Source organism: Tamandua tetradactyla, chromosome 19 (genome assembly GCF_023851605.1).
Source record: "Tamandua tetradactyla isolate mTamTet1 chromosome 19, mTamTet1.pri, whole genome shotgun sequence".
Lineage (NCBI taxonomy): Eukaryota > Metazoa > Chordata > Mammalia > Pilosa > Myrmecophagidae > Tamandua > Tamandua tetradactyla.
Window position 1 is genome coordinate 36,988,105 of NC_135345.1, and position 17,742 is coordinate 37,005,846.

At 37.5% G+C, this 17,742-nt stretch overlaps 1 long non-coding RNA gene across 2 annotated transcripts in view; it reads right to left on the reverse strand.

Annotated features, from left to right (window-relative positions):
- The window catches only part of LOC143663560 (uncharacterized), a 41,681-nt gene extending 25,761 nt beyond the window's left edge, over positions 1-15,920 (reverse strand). For both annotated transcript variants that reach the window (XR_013166042.1, XR_013166041.1), the window contains exon 1: positions 15,857-15,920. This is a non-coding gene — a long non-coding RNA (uncharacterized LOC143663560). The remainder of the gene's footprint in view (positions 1-15,856) is intronic.
- Positions 15,921-17,742: the final 1,822 nt, after the last annotated feature.

Genomic DNA, 17,742 nt, shown 5'->3' on the forward strand with positions numbered 1-17,742 from the left:
TATAAATGTGTTTTTACAATCATAGAGCAGTCTTTGGTGTGAATTCAGTTAGAGTCTATTAGAAAATCATTTTATCCTTTTAAGGGAAATGAAATGAAGCAGTCAGAATCCTCAATCTTATATTTTACAAAATTACTGAAGAATCCATACGCCCACAATTCAAATTAAAATTGCTTTCAGAACTATGAAGAATTGCTTAATGTTTTATAGATTAATTCAATCGTACAAAATTATTTTCACCTTGAGGAAATGAGTATTTTGCACCTTCTCCCATTTGCTGGATAGTCAACAAAAATCTTTACTCACATTGACAAACCACTTTATTATAACTCAATTTTTCTCTAACTAAAATACAATGATAATTTGGCTGGTTTAGCTTTGAGACCAAAAGATTAAAATATCAAAACACTCAATCTCCAGGAATAAGTTATGCCAAGCATTTTATTATGGCATTGATCTGAGTGGTAGTCCCTTGATTATTCTAATTAATTCCTCCATGAATACCCCTACTTCAATTGTATGACCCATATTCAAAGGAGGAATCTAAAACTATCCATTTTTAATATTATATATATTTTTGTATATTTGCAGTATATATTTTTCTTTCTTGGCTACTTCAAAGTTCCACTTTTTCACTGACTTCCAAAGATATTCACCTTTTCTGATAATATCTTTGTTGATTTTCTTCAACACGTAAAGGCTGGTAGATCACCCTCTTGAGGGTTGGATCCTGAAATTGGATTCAGTTTCCCAATTTCAAAGACTAGATGTCTTGAAGTATTTAGGAGACTTTAAGCAGATGTCATTAATCCCTCTTCCTTAAAGCATGAGTGGGACTGAATTATTTTAAAAATTATTGTTTAAATTAAAATTAAAAAGTATTTTTAAAATGTTAGCTTAAAAAGGACATATTCATCACCACATTTTACAATTGTTCCAGCCCAGCACTGAGTCCGAAGAACATACCAGGAAGAAAGTTAGCCATGAGTTTTAAGTAGGGACTTATAGACAAAGCGTAGATAACTTCCCAATGGTGGCCGGTTGGGAAATGAAAGCCAGCACTCTGACCCAAGACCAAGAGAGAAAAGGAAACAGGCATGCCAAGATGGCAGCTTATAAAGTTTAACAGAGTCCTGTGAGATTTGGTTAAGGTTACCATAGGGTTTCAGTAGACTCTTGTGAGATTTGTTTCAACAGAATCTCACAGGAGTTGGTGAGCAGGGGAGGGGAAATTTTACATTCTTTTCCCTTTAACATTTGTCCCCATCATGTAGGTGGCTGTGCATAGTAACTGGCTCTCAAAATGGAGGAGAGGGTAGGGCCTGTGCCCAGGATCCTTACAATCCACACACACACAGCAGACTCCATTGACCACAAGACAGAGGTTGGATTCTTAAGAGTATAGAGACAATGAAACATAAGAAGTTCCCCACGCAGAGTTGAGTTAACAACTCCACAAAATAAGGCTGCCATGGCCAAGGAAGGGAATGAAATCTTTCTACTGATAATTTATTTCAGTCCTAAATGAGAAAAATCTCTTCTACATTTTTGTGGTATGCTGAATTCTGCCATGCCAGCAGGGCATTCTATGCAGTCCAGTTCACAGATGTCACAGTCCAAGGCAGGCCAGGAGTAGCTGACAGTGGCAGTTCAGTGCACACTCAGCATTGAGATCTTGTGTGCATGTAGTGTACTGCACAAGTCTATTTCAGGAAGGGATTTGCTACAATGCTAAGGGCAAAAAGAATTCAAGCTAAATTTCCATTAGTAAACACATACCCCATATTCTCCCCCTGCAGCTGCAGGGAACTTTATGGAGTCGAATCCACAGTTAGTCTGAGTGCAATAAGTATCCACACAGTCATACACACTGTGCACCTTGGTGTATGGAGGGGGTCCGGGTTGGTTACATGTAAAAATTCTGGCATTTTGGACATCAACTGTAGTCTAATACTTAAATTCTGGGTGACCCCAATAACCCAGGGACCTCAGAATCCCTATCAGCACAGCTGCATTGGCCAGGATCATGGCCAATCAATCTTATTTTCCCCAATTTCTAAAGCTTGTTCATAGGCAAGAGCAAGTTGTTTTCATTACCTCGTTGTGGCTATCCTGGTCAGGTCCTTTTACCTGAATTCACAGCACTGCATGGGCCTGGATATTACCTTCAACAGGAGCAAGAGCAGGTGCTCAGGGCCATGAATTGAGGATGGCAAGGACTTGTTACAACCTGGGGCCCACTGTTGCAGAAATTGCCTATCACCTTTTAATTGCTCTTTTAAAAGTGCACTCACCCTTTCAAGTAACTCCGATGCTATGGGGTTGCAATTGCCAATGAAATGTCCTGTAGCAAATGAAATGTCCATAAGACGCCATGTTCAATAGCCCAGGCTTTGATTAGTTGTCCAGAAGAGGGAATCCCCTTATCACTATCCACATATGTGGGGACCATGAAGAATGTTCTTAGCTTTTCTAAGCTACATATTATAGTTCTTTGGCTAGTTTTCTCTACTGGGAAGGCCAGCCACAGTCCAATGGCCATATCTATAGCTATAAAAGTATATTTTGCACCTCTGGATGAGGGAAGAGGACTAATGTAATCTACTTGCCACCTGATGGCTGGGATCTGCTTGAGGCTGATGTAAAGCTTCCTTGGGCATCACAGTGAACAGGAGGAGCAGGTGTCCACAACTTCTTTCAGTTGTTGTCTTGTGATAGGCAGCTGGAATTGCTATGCCAGTACTCGCGGAGTCTGGTACCCTTGTTGTCCTGTCTTTTTATGCAACTATTCAGCAGTCTCATGCCATGTTGGCTTTAGGCTTTGAATTTTTGCTAAAGCATTCCCTTCAATGTTGCCAGTTAGAGAATCAGTATTATGGTCAGAGACATGAAACACAGTTACTTTTCACTTGTGAGAGGTAATCCAGACATCTTTCCACATTTCTTTTCCCCATGAGGGGTGGCAGACAGTAGCCCATTGCTTTATTTCCATGTGGCCATCCACACTTCCAGGCCTCAGGACCATGCACAATTCTCAGCACAAATAGTTAATGTATCTTTTGGCTCCTGAACAATGACCATCCATACAGCCCTTAATGCAGCCCATTGACTGCTTTGCATAGACCCCATTTCCCACCATATAGTGTCTATAATAGGTTGCACAGCTACTGCCATCATGGTAGCAGGTTGTCCATATGCTAATCCATCAGTACACTAGACAGACTTAGGTATACTGTCACATCTGTCAATGGTGGGCACAGATACACCACCTCCAGAGGATCAGGAGGGAGGGGCAAACATTGTTTTTCCACATAGGAAATTGGTCTCGGGTTATCATGCATTTCTGCCTTTCAGGGACTATTGTTAAAAATGCTAGCACTGAAGCAGATATGCTTTCCATTTCACTAATGTGTTTAATTGTGCACTACCAGAGTGAGATTTGTAGCAGTGCCATGTATCCACGCCTATACGGGGATGGCTGTTCCTAATTTCACAGGGCATGCCTGAATTAGTCCTTCAACTTGCAGTAGGGTAATACAGGCATCTCACAGTTGTTTTCCTGTGGGACTGTACTGTAGTTTGGCTCCTGTCCAGAAGTGAAACCAAAAGTCAATGGGAACTTGCATTGCCTCTTCCTTTACCACACACCCCATCCCAAACCAATATTGGTACTAGCCATATTTAATTCACAAGGCACATCTGGGCTCACCCTTCATAATGCTAATACAATAGCCCATCTGACTTTTTCAAAAGCAGCCTGCTAGCAGGTAACCCGTTCCTAGAAATGGCTTTTTTATAATCAAAACATACACAAGCTGTAACATTTGGGCTAAGTGAGGAACGAAAGGTTTCCAATATTCCAACAATCCCAAGAAAGTCATTAGTTGTTCTGGCATATGCAGCATAGGAAAACATTGTACCTTTTTCAATTACCACAAAAGCAATAAATTTTTCCTTTCCCAACAATACCCAAGAATTTGACAGGCCAACCAAGGCATTGCAGTTCACTGCAATCAACTGCCCATCTCTGACTGTTCATATGAAATAGCAGTAAGCCTGAGGTTTCTTTTAGTTCTGGAAAAGAGTTGCTGGTTAACTTATCATCAACATAATGAGACAGAGTTACATCTTTCCACTTAGCTGAATCCTTTGCTACAAGACTGTGGCATATGGCCAGGCCCTGTAAATAGCCTTGTAGGAGTGTGATAAAAATCATTTGTTCTCCTTCCTAGGTGAAAGCAATAAACAGTTGACTGGCCCTACTTAACAGGATATTCAGGGAATGACAAAATGGAATGTTGATTTCTTATAGTAAAGAGACAAACTTTGGAACCACTGCAAACAAAGGTGGCATCACTCCATCCTTTGTGTCCCAAACTTGTTTTTTCTCCTTTTCATTGTCAGATAAAGAATTTATGGTATCCTAAGACTTTGGACCTTAGTGAGGGAAATTCTTATCTACAAGGCATAGCCTGACAGTCGATGCATCCTCCAAACCTGCTGATTTCTCTGTCTCTCTGGGACACTCCACTGCAGCTGGCCATACCGCACAAAAAATGGCTGACTGCAATGTAGTAAAGTAAGGGGGTGACGCCTCCCTCTATGAAGGAAGCAGGCTACCCTGGGATTACTCCTGCTGAGTTCCCCTTCTCTAGATTCATGCTCTCTATAGCTAGTGTCTCTTTGGGCTCCTGGATGGCTCACCAAAGAGACAGCCTAGTACAACCCCAAGACCAAAGAACATTCCAGGCAGAATATTAGTCATGAGTTTTAATCAGGAATTTATGGACAGGAGGGAGATACATTTCAATGATGACCAGTCAAGAAATGAGAGAGAAATCTGCCCCAAGACCAAGAGGGAAAAGGGAAAGAGCATGCCAAGATGGTGGCTGATAAGGTTTAACAGAATCCTATAAGATATGGTTACAGTGTGATTTTGACAGACTCTTGTGAGATATGTTTCAGCAGAGTCTCATAAGAGTTGGTGAGCAGGGTGGGAGCTTTTCATTCTTTGACTTTATTGTCTGTTCCCATCATATAAGTGGCTGTGCGACTGTGTGCAGTGACTTGCTCTTAAATGGAGGAGGGTTTGGGCCCTTGCCCTGGGTCCTTACAACTATATAATAAAATGTGCTGGCAACATTCTAAAAACTTCATGGCGATAACAATATCATGACAAATTGATGAGATAAGTATATAAGATTACATACCATTATAATAATCTACATTTTACAAATATGGAGACAAATACAATGTGGCCAAATAGTTTACCCTATATTCTGCAATTGTGTGGTAGGCAGAATAATGGCCCCCAAAAATGTTAACATCCTAATCCCTTAAATTGTGAATGTGTTTTATTACATGGCAAAAGGGAGTAAATGTTGCAGTTGGAATAAAACTTTACTAATCTGCTGATCTTAATACACAGAGAGTATGTGGATTATCAAGGTGGGCCCGATGTAATGACAAGAGTCCTTAAAAACAGAAGCAGTAGAAAGAAAAAGAGTCACTGTCAGAGTGAATCCATGCGAAAAGTACTCTGACCATGCTGACTTTGAAGACAGAAGGGGATCATGAGTCAAGGAATGAAGGTGTCTCTAGAAGCTGGGAAAAAGCAAGGAAACCAATTCTCCCTGAGAGCCTCCAGAAGGAATACAGTCCTGCCGGAGACTTTCATTAGCCATGAGACCCAGATCATATTTACATACCTCAGAAATGTAGGATAATAATTGTATTGTTTTAAGCTAATAAATTTGTGATAATATGATACAATAGTATAAGAAACTAATATTCAAAGTAAGGATTCCATTTCATTCACTCATTCATTCATGCATTCATGACCTCTTGGTGGGTCCTATTTTGTGTCAGGCACTGTTTGAGGCATTTGCGATACATCAGTGAACAAAACAGATACAAGTATTTCTTCTTCTGAAGCTTATATTCTGTTGGGCAAGGAAGGAGGTCATATTCCAGGGGCCTCATGCTAAGTTATCTTATCTCCAAATAAATGTTGCAATGAATTTGCTCTTATCTAAAGCTTATAAGTTCTATTGAAGAAGAAATATATTTTAAGCAGTAGAAATATTTATAATTTTTATTGAGTCAAACATAAAATCCCCTAGCAGCACACATGCATAACAATATATTAATCCCTGGTTTAATCATCCGCTGTAATTTGTTTTGTTTTAAATAAAACAGGCACAAGGGGTATAAAAGAAAGCAATTTTTTAAAAATTGTCTCTGGAAGAGATTTTAATATGCATTTCTAATTTTAAATTTAGATTTCTAAATTTAATTTTAATTTTAAATTTCTAATTTTAAAATTACATTTCTAATAAATGTAATTTATTTAAATACAATATGGCAGGACATCTAAAGCACAGATTTTATAATAACATAAAATAATGGTTTTTTTTACAGATTGAACAAGTAAATCAATTTTATAATTAACGAAGGAATGCTAACTTTGTTTCTTCAATACCATAAACAAATTTCAATGCATCTTGTTTATAAACTTGATGAGATTATTATATTTTAAATATTTAAGGTGATGACATTTAATCCTGAGGTCATTAGCTTACAGGTTTTAGTCCTAAGTATTTGGCAGACTTTACATATCTTAAGAATACAGCTTTAACTACAGCTATTGGTCTCTGACTTTACCTTTTCATGTTCATATAATGCCATTTAGATTGCTGTGTGGTTTTGAAAACTCACACCATTCAATAAATTTAAATGTATTTTATGGAAGGAGTAGAAGTTATTATGGAAAATGGATTAATGAAAAATGTGGGAACAGCACAAATCATATAAAACCACGAATGTTTGAGGTCTCCCTACGAGCTCAAAAAAATGTGTTTTTCATATATTATTGGAAAATAATGAAAAAATTGATTTCCTTTTTGGATATACTTCTGTGTGGAGGTTAGTTGCTTAAAACTGAGGATCAAAAAATACTTCAGCTGCTATCCTAGTAACCAAAGAAATCAGGTAAAGTATAAAAAATACCTGGTAAATGATTTATACTGACTCTTACAAAAGATGCTTAATAAACATTGAAGTGATTTTGTTTTCTAAGGAGTTTATTAATTATCTTTGCAGCATATATTTACAGATTCCTCATTATTATCAATCACTGTGAAAGATGTTGGCACAGAGAACAAATGAGTGGAGCAATCTTTGCTAGTAACATCTAATAGGCAGAGATTAGATTTTGCTAAATATCCCAAAATGCATGGAACAGCATCTCATAACAAAGAATTGTCCACCCCAAAATGTCAATGGTGCCGAAGCTGAGAAACCTTGTCTAAGCAAATAATATCAGACTGGAAGTCAGAGATAAGCCTAAAAATGGAAAATTACTACTGGTACTTTCTCTCTTAAGTTTATAATTCAGGATTTTTTTTAACCTAAATGTCCCCAATTCTGACAGGTCCAAGTGATCAAGACTAATTAGAAAAGATCATGGGCATTGGATTAAGGCATGTGGATTAAATCTTTACATTTTATATCACTCATTTTCTTAATCTGTAAAGTTGGAAAAACAGAGACAAGACCATAGGATGTTCCTGAGATTGCAATGGAAAGAAATTATATGGCATGGCTGAAATATGGAAGATCTTCAATAAATTTCAATTGAACTGAAAAGCAGCACCTGAGGTAAGGACTTAGTTGAGGGTATTATGCTGATATATTTGTGGAGAGAACCCAGGAGACAGGGGGGAGAGTTTGAAGAGTGTTAGAGGAGGAAAAGCAACTATAATGTTGCCTTAATGAAGCTGTTTAAGTCACTGCTGTGAGAAACAGGGGCTCCATTCTATGGTGATGATTTCTGAAAGCATAATGTAAAAGGGGCAGAAGCATTTATATCCAGAATCTCATAATCCTTTGAGCATTTTCTCCAAAGTCGTTAACTCATGGCAATATAGCCCTCCTTGAGTATGTGCTGAGGGCTGAATGAACTCTCCAATGTGGAGAAGGCCCTGGATCAGAATGTACAAATTTGTAGCACCATGGCATTCTCTCAAGAGGAAAAAAAAAAAAAAACAGGAGAGAATTGTCAGAAGAAGACAGAGTAGGCAACTCCAGAAAACAGTCCCTCCAACAGAAAAAACATTAATCAGGTAAGAACTGTCTGAATCTATTATTTTGATACTCCAAAATCCAGTAGAACACTGTGCAGCATCCAAAGAAGAGCAGAAGGAAGAGGCTGGTAAAATATGGTAAAGATCAGTATAGTGCTCTCTTCCTGCAGCAGCTACTGTGCCCAACCCTCACTTTCACTTCAGCCAGAAGTGGAGTCCAATCCCTGATTTACCTTGCCAGTGCCATAAAAGGACATAAAAATTCACTCCAGGTCTCTAAGGGACAAGATATGGAGGGATATCTGTAAGGGATAAGGTATGGAGAGGGAATGACTGGGACTGTGGTCCCAGAGTGTGACTGATTGAAAAGGGTCTTTGGTATTTCTTGGGGAGAACAGAGGTGGTGCGATTGTGATGGGGGAAGCAGTTAGATCAGGCATGACTCCAACTGTAGGTGGTTGGTGGCATTCAGAGAAGTGCACATCCAAGGCAACTGACCATCTCTTTGCTGCAGCCTGCCCCAGCTGCTGGCTGGAGAGGCTTCCCTGAGGGGTCCATCCTGGTGGCACCCACAGAGAGCCTAGAGATATACATGGCCATCCAAAGAGCCCTGACCCTGGGTGCTGGGAGCAGTCACCCAGCTGGCCACCACAAAATGGCTGTCTGATCAAATGTGGTGAGTGGTGGAACCACCAGGCACTGTGTGTTGCAGATTGCTACTCCTCCTGGTGCTGTGGTCAGCTCTCCTATCCTGTGCCATGGACTATCTGTTCTGCCACCTCACACTTGGTGCAGCCCCCCACCAGGAATGTCATCTTCCCAGCTGACCAATGCAGTGGGAAGGGGTGGGCCTGAGGGGAGGAGGTACCTCAGGAGTGCCACCTGCTGGGAGGAAGCGGTAAGTGCAATCTGGCAAACTCCCTATATGCCAAGGTTTCTTTAACTATATGTTTCCATATTTTATATTATTAGTACTAGTCTTAGTTTTTGTTTTTTATTTTTATTTTTAATTTTCTCTCCCTACTGTGGGCACAAGTTTGAGTTCATTCCCAATATATCTTGGGCTGCTTCCTTCTGAATTTAGGGCCTACTATGGTTGAGATGATTCAATATTTTTTAAAAAATTCTATTTCATAGTTATTGTTTTTTCTTTTTTGATGCCTGGATCGGAAATCAAGTTCAGGTCTCCCACATAGTGGGAGAGTGTTCTGCCACTGAACTACCCATGCATCCCTGCCTAGCTTTTAATAGACCTTCAAGTAGAATCATATCACCTATGTGAGATCGAGGCCTTGGTTAAGCAAGGACTTGCTGAGAAACCAAGTGCAAAGGGATCCTTCAATGCAAAATAAATTAAGTAAAAAACTTTAGATGAGTGAAGGAAACCAACTTGCAAAATAACCTTATTAAGATAATCAAATGCTGCAAACAGCAGACAATAACAAAGCATGTGAACACACAGGCAGATATGGCGCAGCCAAATAACTGAACCAAAACACTGGAGGGGTCACAGAATATAGAACAACTACTGAAGGATATTTATAAAGAAACAAAAGATATCAGAAGACACTGGAAGAACATAAAGAAGAATTCAAGGGATTAAATAGAAAAATGGCAGATCTCACAGATGAAAGATACATTCAACCAAATTAGAAATATACACACATATGATAGCAGATTTGAAAAAGAGCAGAAAGAAGAGTAAGTAAGCTAGAAGACAGAGAAATTTAATTGGAGTGCACAAAAGAATAAATGGCAAGAAAGATGGAAAATGGTACAAAATCTTAGGTAAGTGATAGATAGCAAAAGGTACACAATTATAAAAATCATTTCTGTCACAGAAGAAGAAGAAAAAAGTAAAGGACTGGAAAAGTTAGTTGGAGACAGAATTAGAGAAACGTTATCAACTCTTATAAAAGATATAAACAATTAAATCAAAGAGGCCCATGAACCCCATAGAATAAATCCAAATAGGCCTACATCAAAACACATATGAATAAAATTGTCAAATTTTGAAGAGAAGTAGAAAGTCCTGAAAACAGCACATGGAGAATGATCTACTACGTACAAGAGAAAACACATAAGACTGAGTTCTGACTACTCAACAGGCACCATGGAGGCAAAAAGGCAGTGATATGATACAATTAAGATCTTGAATTCCAGCCCACAATTCTTTATTCAGCCAAGTTGTCCTTCAAAATTGAAGAAGAGATTAAAATCTTCAAAGAAAAACAAAGATTGAGAGGTCAAGTCAAAACGAGAATTCCCTTACAAGAAATACTAAAAGGAATCCTGTTAGCTGAAAAAATAGACAGAAGAGGGAGGTCTGGAGGAGGACACAACATTGAAGAGAACCAATGAGAGTAATATCAAGGATAAAAAGCAAGAGAGGGAAAAGAATATATAGATTTGACAAATAAAAACTTAAGGATTATATAGTAGAGTCAAAAACTGCTTTTACAATATTGATTTTGATCATTAATGAAATAAATTTATAAATTAAAATATACAGATTGGCAAAATGTATTAAAATATGCATTTTAGACATAAGGACACAAATAGATTGAAAGTGAAAAGATGGCAAAAGATGTTCTATGCAAACTGTAAACAAAAGAAAATAGGGGTACCTATATTAATATCAAATAAAATAGACTTTAAATGTAAAGACATCATAAGAGACAAAGAAGGAAAGTATATTTTAATAAAAGGGACAATTCCATAAGAGGAAATAATAACCATAAATGTTTATGTTCCCAATCAAGAAACTTCAAAGTACGTAAGACAAACATTGGCAAAACTAAAGGGTGCAATAGATGTTTGAAAATAATAGTGGGAGACTTCAATACACCACTCTCTACTATAGATAGAACAACCAGATACAGGATCAACAAGGAAATAGAGAACTTAATGTGGTAAATGAATTAGATCAATAGACATGTATAGATCATTGCACCCCAAAACACCAAGATACACATTCTTCTCTAATGCACATGGAATGTTCTCCAGGATATATCATATGCTGGCACACAAAATAAGCCTATATAAATTTAATAAGATTGAAATTATACAAAGCATTTTCTCTGACCACAATGGAATGAAGCTAGAAATCAGTAATCACCAAAGAACCAGAACTGTCACAAACATATGGAGATTAAACAACACACTCTTAAATAATCAGGGGCCAAGAAAGTAATTGCTAGAGAAAGTGACAGCAATCTGGAGAAGAATGATAATCAGACTACAACACATCAGAACTATGGAATGCAGCAAAGGTAGTGCTTAGAGGGAAATTTATAACCCTAAATGCCTATATTAAAAAAACAAGGATGGGATGTAAGGGTAGTTCAGTGGTAGAAATCTCACCTACTATGTGGGAGTCCTGGGTTGGATTCCCAGTCCACACATTTCTCAAAAAACAAAGAAGCAAAAACAAACAAACAAAAATTCAACAAATGGTGTTGCAATAGCAGAATATTCACATGGAAAAATAATGAAATGTGTCCCTAACATACAGTACGAAAAAGGAAAAAACAGGATGAGCAAAATTGATTTTTTTTTCAATCACCTAGACAAGTTAGAGAAATAACAGCAAACTAACCCCAAAGCAAATAGAAGAGAAATAACAATGATTACGGAAAGAAATAAATGAACAGGAGAACAGAAAAAAAAAAAATAGAACCAACAAAACCAAAATTTGGTTCTCTAAGAAAATCAGTAAAGTTGATGGACCTCTAGCTAAACTGACAAAGAAAAAAAGGAGAGGATGCAAATAAACAAAATCAGAAATTAGAGGGAGGTCATTACCATGGATCCAGAAGAAATTTTAAAAAACATATGAGAATACTATGAGCAACTAAATGCCACAAACTAGAGAACGAATGGACAAATTCTTAGAAAAACATAAATGACTTATTCTGATTCTAGCAGAAATAGAAGATCTTAACAAACCAATAACAAGTAGAGATTCAATCAGTCATCAAAAATCTTCCCACAAAGAAAAGCCCAGGACAAGTGACTTCACAGGGAAATTTTATCAAATTCCAGAAAGAACGAACAGTAATTCTGTTCAAACACTTCCAAAAATTTGAGAAAAAAGGAGGGCTACCTAATTCATTTTATGAAGCTAACATCACTCTAATACCAAAACTGGAAAAAGATGCTACAAGAAATGAAAACTACCAACCAATATTCCTAATGAACATGGATACAAACATTTTCAACAAAACACTAGCAAATTGATTCTAATAACACAGTAAAAGAATTATACATCATGACCAAGTAAGGCTTATACCAGGAATGAATAGGTTATTCAACATACACAAAAAAATTAATGTAATATAGCACATTAACAAACTGAAAGGGAAAAAACATGTGATCATATCGATTGATACTGAAAAAGCATGTGGAAAACTTTAGCATTCTTTCCCTGATAAGAACTCATCAAAAGGTAGGACTAGAAGGAAACTTCCTCAATATCATAAATGGCATGTATGAAAACCCCATAGCCAAAATCATATCTAATGGTGAAAAATTGAAAACACTCTCTCTAAAATCGGGAACGAGACAAGCATGCCCATTTTATGGCATTTTACTATAATGCCACTATTACTCAACATTGTAGTAGAAGTCCTGCTGGAGTGATTAGATAGAAAAAAGAAATAAAAGGCATTAAAATAAGAAAGGAAGAAGTAAAGCTTTAATTACTTGCAGATGACATGATCCTACACTCAGAAAACCCTGAGAAATCTATGACAAAGCTACTTGAGCTAATAAATTCAGTAAAGTGGTAGGATACAAGATTAATGTACAAATATCAGTAATGTTTCAATACACAAGTAATGACCTATATGAAAAGACAATTAAGAAAAAAATTTCATTCAAAATAATGACCAAAAGAATCAGCTATCTAGGAATAAATTTAAGCAGGGACGTCAAGGACTTTTACAAAGAAAGCTACAAAACATTGTTAAAAGAAATAAAAAATGACCTAAACAGATGGAAACACATTCCCTGCTCATGGATATAAAGTTTGAATGTTAAGATGTCAGTTCTACTCAAACTGATCTACAGATTCAATGCAATACCAATAAAAATCCCAATGACCTACTTTGAACACTTGGAAAAGCAAGCTATCAAATTTATCTGGGAAGAAAAGAGACTCCAAATAGATAAAAAGATCCTAAAACTGAAGTTTGAAGTGGGAGGACCAATACTTCCTGACTTTAAAGTTGCAATGATCAAAACAGCATTGTACTGGCACAAAGATAGAAGTATTGACCAATGGAATAGAATTGAGAGTATGTAGATAGACCCACAAATCTATGGACAATTGATCTTTGATAAGCCCCCCAAATTACGAATCAGGACCAAATAGTTTTTTTCAATAAATGGCATATCAATAGCCGAAGAATGAAAGAGGACCTCTACCTTACACCCAATGAAAAAATTAATTGAAAATGGATTAAAGATCTAAAGGTAATAGCAAGTAGCAGAAAAATTCTAGAAGAAAATATAGGAAAATATCTTCAAGATTTAAAAATAGGAGGTAACTTCCTAAACTTTACGTCTAAAACATAAGCAGCAAAAGAAAAAAGAATAGATAAATAAGAACTCCCTAAGATCAAGAGCTCCTGTACCTCAAGGGAATTTGTCAAAAAGGTGAAGAAGCAGCCAACTCAATGGGAGAAAATATTTGGAAACCACATATTGGATAAAGGTTTGATATCCTGAAAAGAACAAACAACTCAATTATAAAATGGGAAGAGGATATGAATAGATACTTTTCCAAAGAACAAATGCAGATGGTTAAAAAGCACATGAAAAGATGCTCATTTTTATTAGCTATAAGGGAAACACAAATCAAGATGTCAATGAAATATCACCTCACACCTATAAGAATGGCTGCTATTAAACAGAAAACGACAAATGTTGGAGAGGATGTAGAGAAATTGGAACATTTATTCACTGTTGGTGGGAATGTATAGTGTTTCAGCCACTGTGGAAAACAGTTTGGTGATTCCACAGAAAACTAAATGTTGAGTTGACCCATGACCCAGCAATATCAATTATCAGCATATGCCCAGAAAAGCTGAAAGCAGTAACATGAACAGACATTTACACACCAATGTGCATAGTGGCACTGTTCACAATTGCCAAATGATGGAAACAATCCAAGTGTCCATCAACAGAAGAGTGTATAAACAAAATGTGGTGTATGCATATGATGGATTATTCTGCAGCAGTAAAATGAAACGATGTCCTGAAGTATATGACATGGACAAACCTTAAGGACATAATGCTGAATGAAATAAGACAGACACAAAAGGACGGATTCTGTATGGTTATGTTGCTATGACTCTGGTAAAGTTCATCTCAGAGGTTTCACTGTAGAATATAGCAGACCTAGAGGTACACAAAAACTAGAGTTTGGGGAAAGGCTACCCAATGAGATTGAGCTTAAATATAAGAGTGTGGATGAAATGACGGTAACTAATTAATGGGTTGTATGGTGCCATGTATCCCACTGATTAAATCTGCAATTATAAATAAGTTCTCACATGAACTACTTTAAAGATTTGATATTGGACAAGGAGTTCAGTAGTAGTAAGGTATAAGGGGAAAACTAAAGATGCATGCTGTGACCAACAGCAGTACTGCAAGGGGCAATTAATTTGGCGGCAGGTGAAGAGATAAGGGATATTTGGTGATGCTGTGTTGGTCAGTTCTTTGTCACTATGGTCCATTGAAAATTGTCTAAAATTGAGAGTTCTGCTGATTGTACAACGAAGTAGTGATATTACATGACATGGTTTGTTTATTTTGGACATTATCCATGATCCCCAAGAGATGGAGAATGTCAAAGGGTATAAAGACTAAGAAGCAGAATGGTGAACTGTGATACATTTATATGATGGAATATGGTATGGCTACAAAAAGGAGGCATGTCAAGAAGCATGCAATGAACTGAATAAACTTTGGGAACAATGTGTTGTGCAAAACAAGCCAGAAAAAAAGAAGAAATATGCGAAGTCACATTCAGAAAGTGCTTATAAGCAAATTGGAGCCTACATTGTAAGCCCTCATACCAGCAACACTCAGTCTAAAGTTGTAAGTGTATTTCTAGATTCTGAGACACTGAGCAATATGTGTATCAGATGGTATTTTCCTGAAATTTTAAGTAACTCTGTGATACCTAAGACCCAGTAATGCAATGTTGCAACCATGAAAGTTAGCATAGCAATTTTAAAAAGTTAGTATATGCAATTAAGGTTAAAATAAGCAAAAAAAGAGAGCATGCCTCAGAGATAAAAATGAAGCAAATCTGGCTGGGACTAAGGTAAATCAAAACACAGGGTAAAATAATGATAGTGTGTATATTTTAGAATGTCATTTACTGTATGAGACCAAAGGAAGAGAGGTTTATTATGTCTAGAACCTAAATTTTCTGTAACACACAATCTAAATCAACCTCTCTGGGTAACTCATTTAAACAACCCAAACCCCTGGAGTCCAGAATGAGAATAAGACCTTGTATTTCTATGTGGCTTAATGTAATACAATGATACATCTCAGATGATGGTGGGCTGATCATTAAAAAGTACGTGCCCTTGAGGGTCTGAAGGGAAAAAAAATTGAACTATTGAACTTTGCCACCTGGGAAAACTTGGGTGCCCTCTCAATCATTGGGGGAATCACAAGAAAACACACCAAGCCTTTGATTTTGAGGCTTGTCTTTATGAATATTATTTCTGTAGTAGAAAAGCTCAGCTTACCTTTAATGAGGCCTAAGAGTTGCTTCAAGGAAACCATGTTTGTTTCTCAGATGCAGCCTCTCTCTCTCTCTACGGCTGTTTTAGTTTGTTGAAGCTGATGGAATACATTATACCAGAAAAAAGAACAGCTTTTAAAAAGGGAATTTAATAAATTACAAGTTTTCAATTTTAGTGCTGAGAAAATGTCCAAAGTAAAGTACCAACAAGTAGTTACCTTCACTCTAGAAAGGCTGATGAGGTCTGGAACACCTCTGTCAGCTAGGAAGGCACCTGACTGGCATCAGCTCATTCCTAGCTCCTGGGCTCTGTTGTTTTAAGTCTGTTTCCTGTGGGGGCTCCACATTTGGTGTCTGTGTGCCTTCATTTAGCTTCTCTAGGGCACAAATTGGGGTTCTGGCTTGCTTAGCATCTCATGGAAGACACCATGGCCACATCTGCTGAGCCAGCATCTCCAAGTGTCTGGGTCTCATGTTGGCTCTGTCAGCTCTGAAGCAACTGTTCTTCAATCATCTGCATAGGGTCTTCCAAATGCCCGTGTCTCTGCATCTTAGGTTTCTTCAAATGTTTCCCCTTTGAAATTACTCTAGTAAGCAACTCAAGGCCTACCCTGAATGGGTGGAGTCACATCTCCATCTAAGCAAAAGGCTGCCCCCACAATTGGGGCATCACATCTCCGTGGAGATAATCTAATCAAAATTTTCTATCCTATAGTATTGAATAAGGATTAAAGAAAGCAATTGCCCCAACAAGATTGGATCAGGATTAAAACATGGCTTTTTTGCAATACATAATAGTTTCAAACTGGCAAAAAGCTGAGCTCTGCAAGGAAGATCATTACCCTCTCCCCTCTGTGGGATATGACATTCAAGAATGAAGATCTCTTTGACAACATGCAGCATGACTCCCAGGGATGGTTCTGCCTTGCCACTATGGGATCAACAATGCCTTCATGACTAAAAGTGGAAAGAAGTCTAATAAAATAAGGCATCACTGGCTAAGAGAGATAAGATAGAATCAAGAAGCTATTCTGGAGACTACTATTATGCAAGCTTCAGTTAGATAGTGCTAATTGTCATGTTTTGTTAAATCCCAACCAACACCACTCCTGTTAACTCTTACAAACACCTAGGGTTCAAATTGAGACTCTATAAAAGCTCCATGCACTAAGTTTGCTTTCCTAGAACTATAATTTCCAGAGGGCTCCTAGGCCAGATAAGTCCTGAAATCCAGCATAAGCACCATCTACAAGATTTTATCAACTAATTACATCCCCTATCCTTTAGTGTCCACACCCCTTCTCAAAATGAAAATGTCAGAATAGGCATTGCCTAGAGATCCCTATAGAATGGGAAAAGGTTCAAAGAAGATGGAGGTGGTAGAATTGAGAAAATATCATTTGGCAAATGAGTAGGACTGCTAAATCACTATATTGATATTTTTTCTAGCCTCCAGAATTTTGGAGCAGTTAGAAAGAAAAATCTGAAATAGTGGAATCATAACCCACAACTAACTCTGAAATCTGTTCTGTGATGACTTGTTGAAGTACACTTTGAAAATGATTGCTTTTTCTTTTTTATTTGTATGTATATTATATTTCACAATGATTTTTTTTTTAATTCCACCTCCAGGGTGACCACAGGTCAATCGTAGATCACAGTTTTTGATGAACAATATCAGACCATTGGGGTCCTGGCTCTGAGGGCAGCCATTGTTTAAATTTCCCTGGACAATGATGGTGGATGAGAATTAAAAATGTTCTGCTTCCTCAGAGCTGCGGGGGACGGTTGAAGGGATACATTTGATGGGCAGGTAACAAATAAAGTGCAGATATGGGGAGATGTGGAAGATGCTCCTGGTGTCTTTCTCCCCTTACCATCCCTTTGACT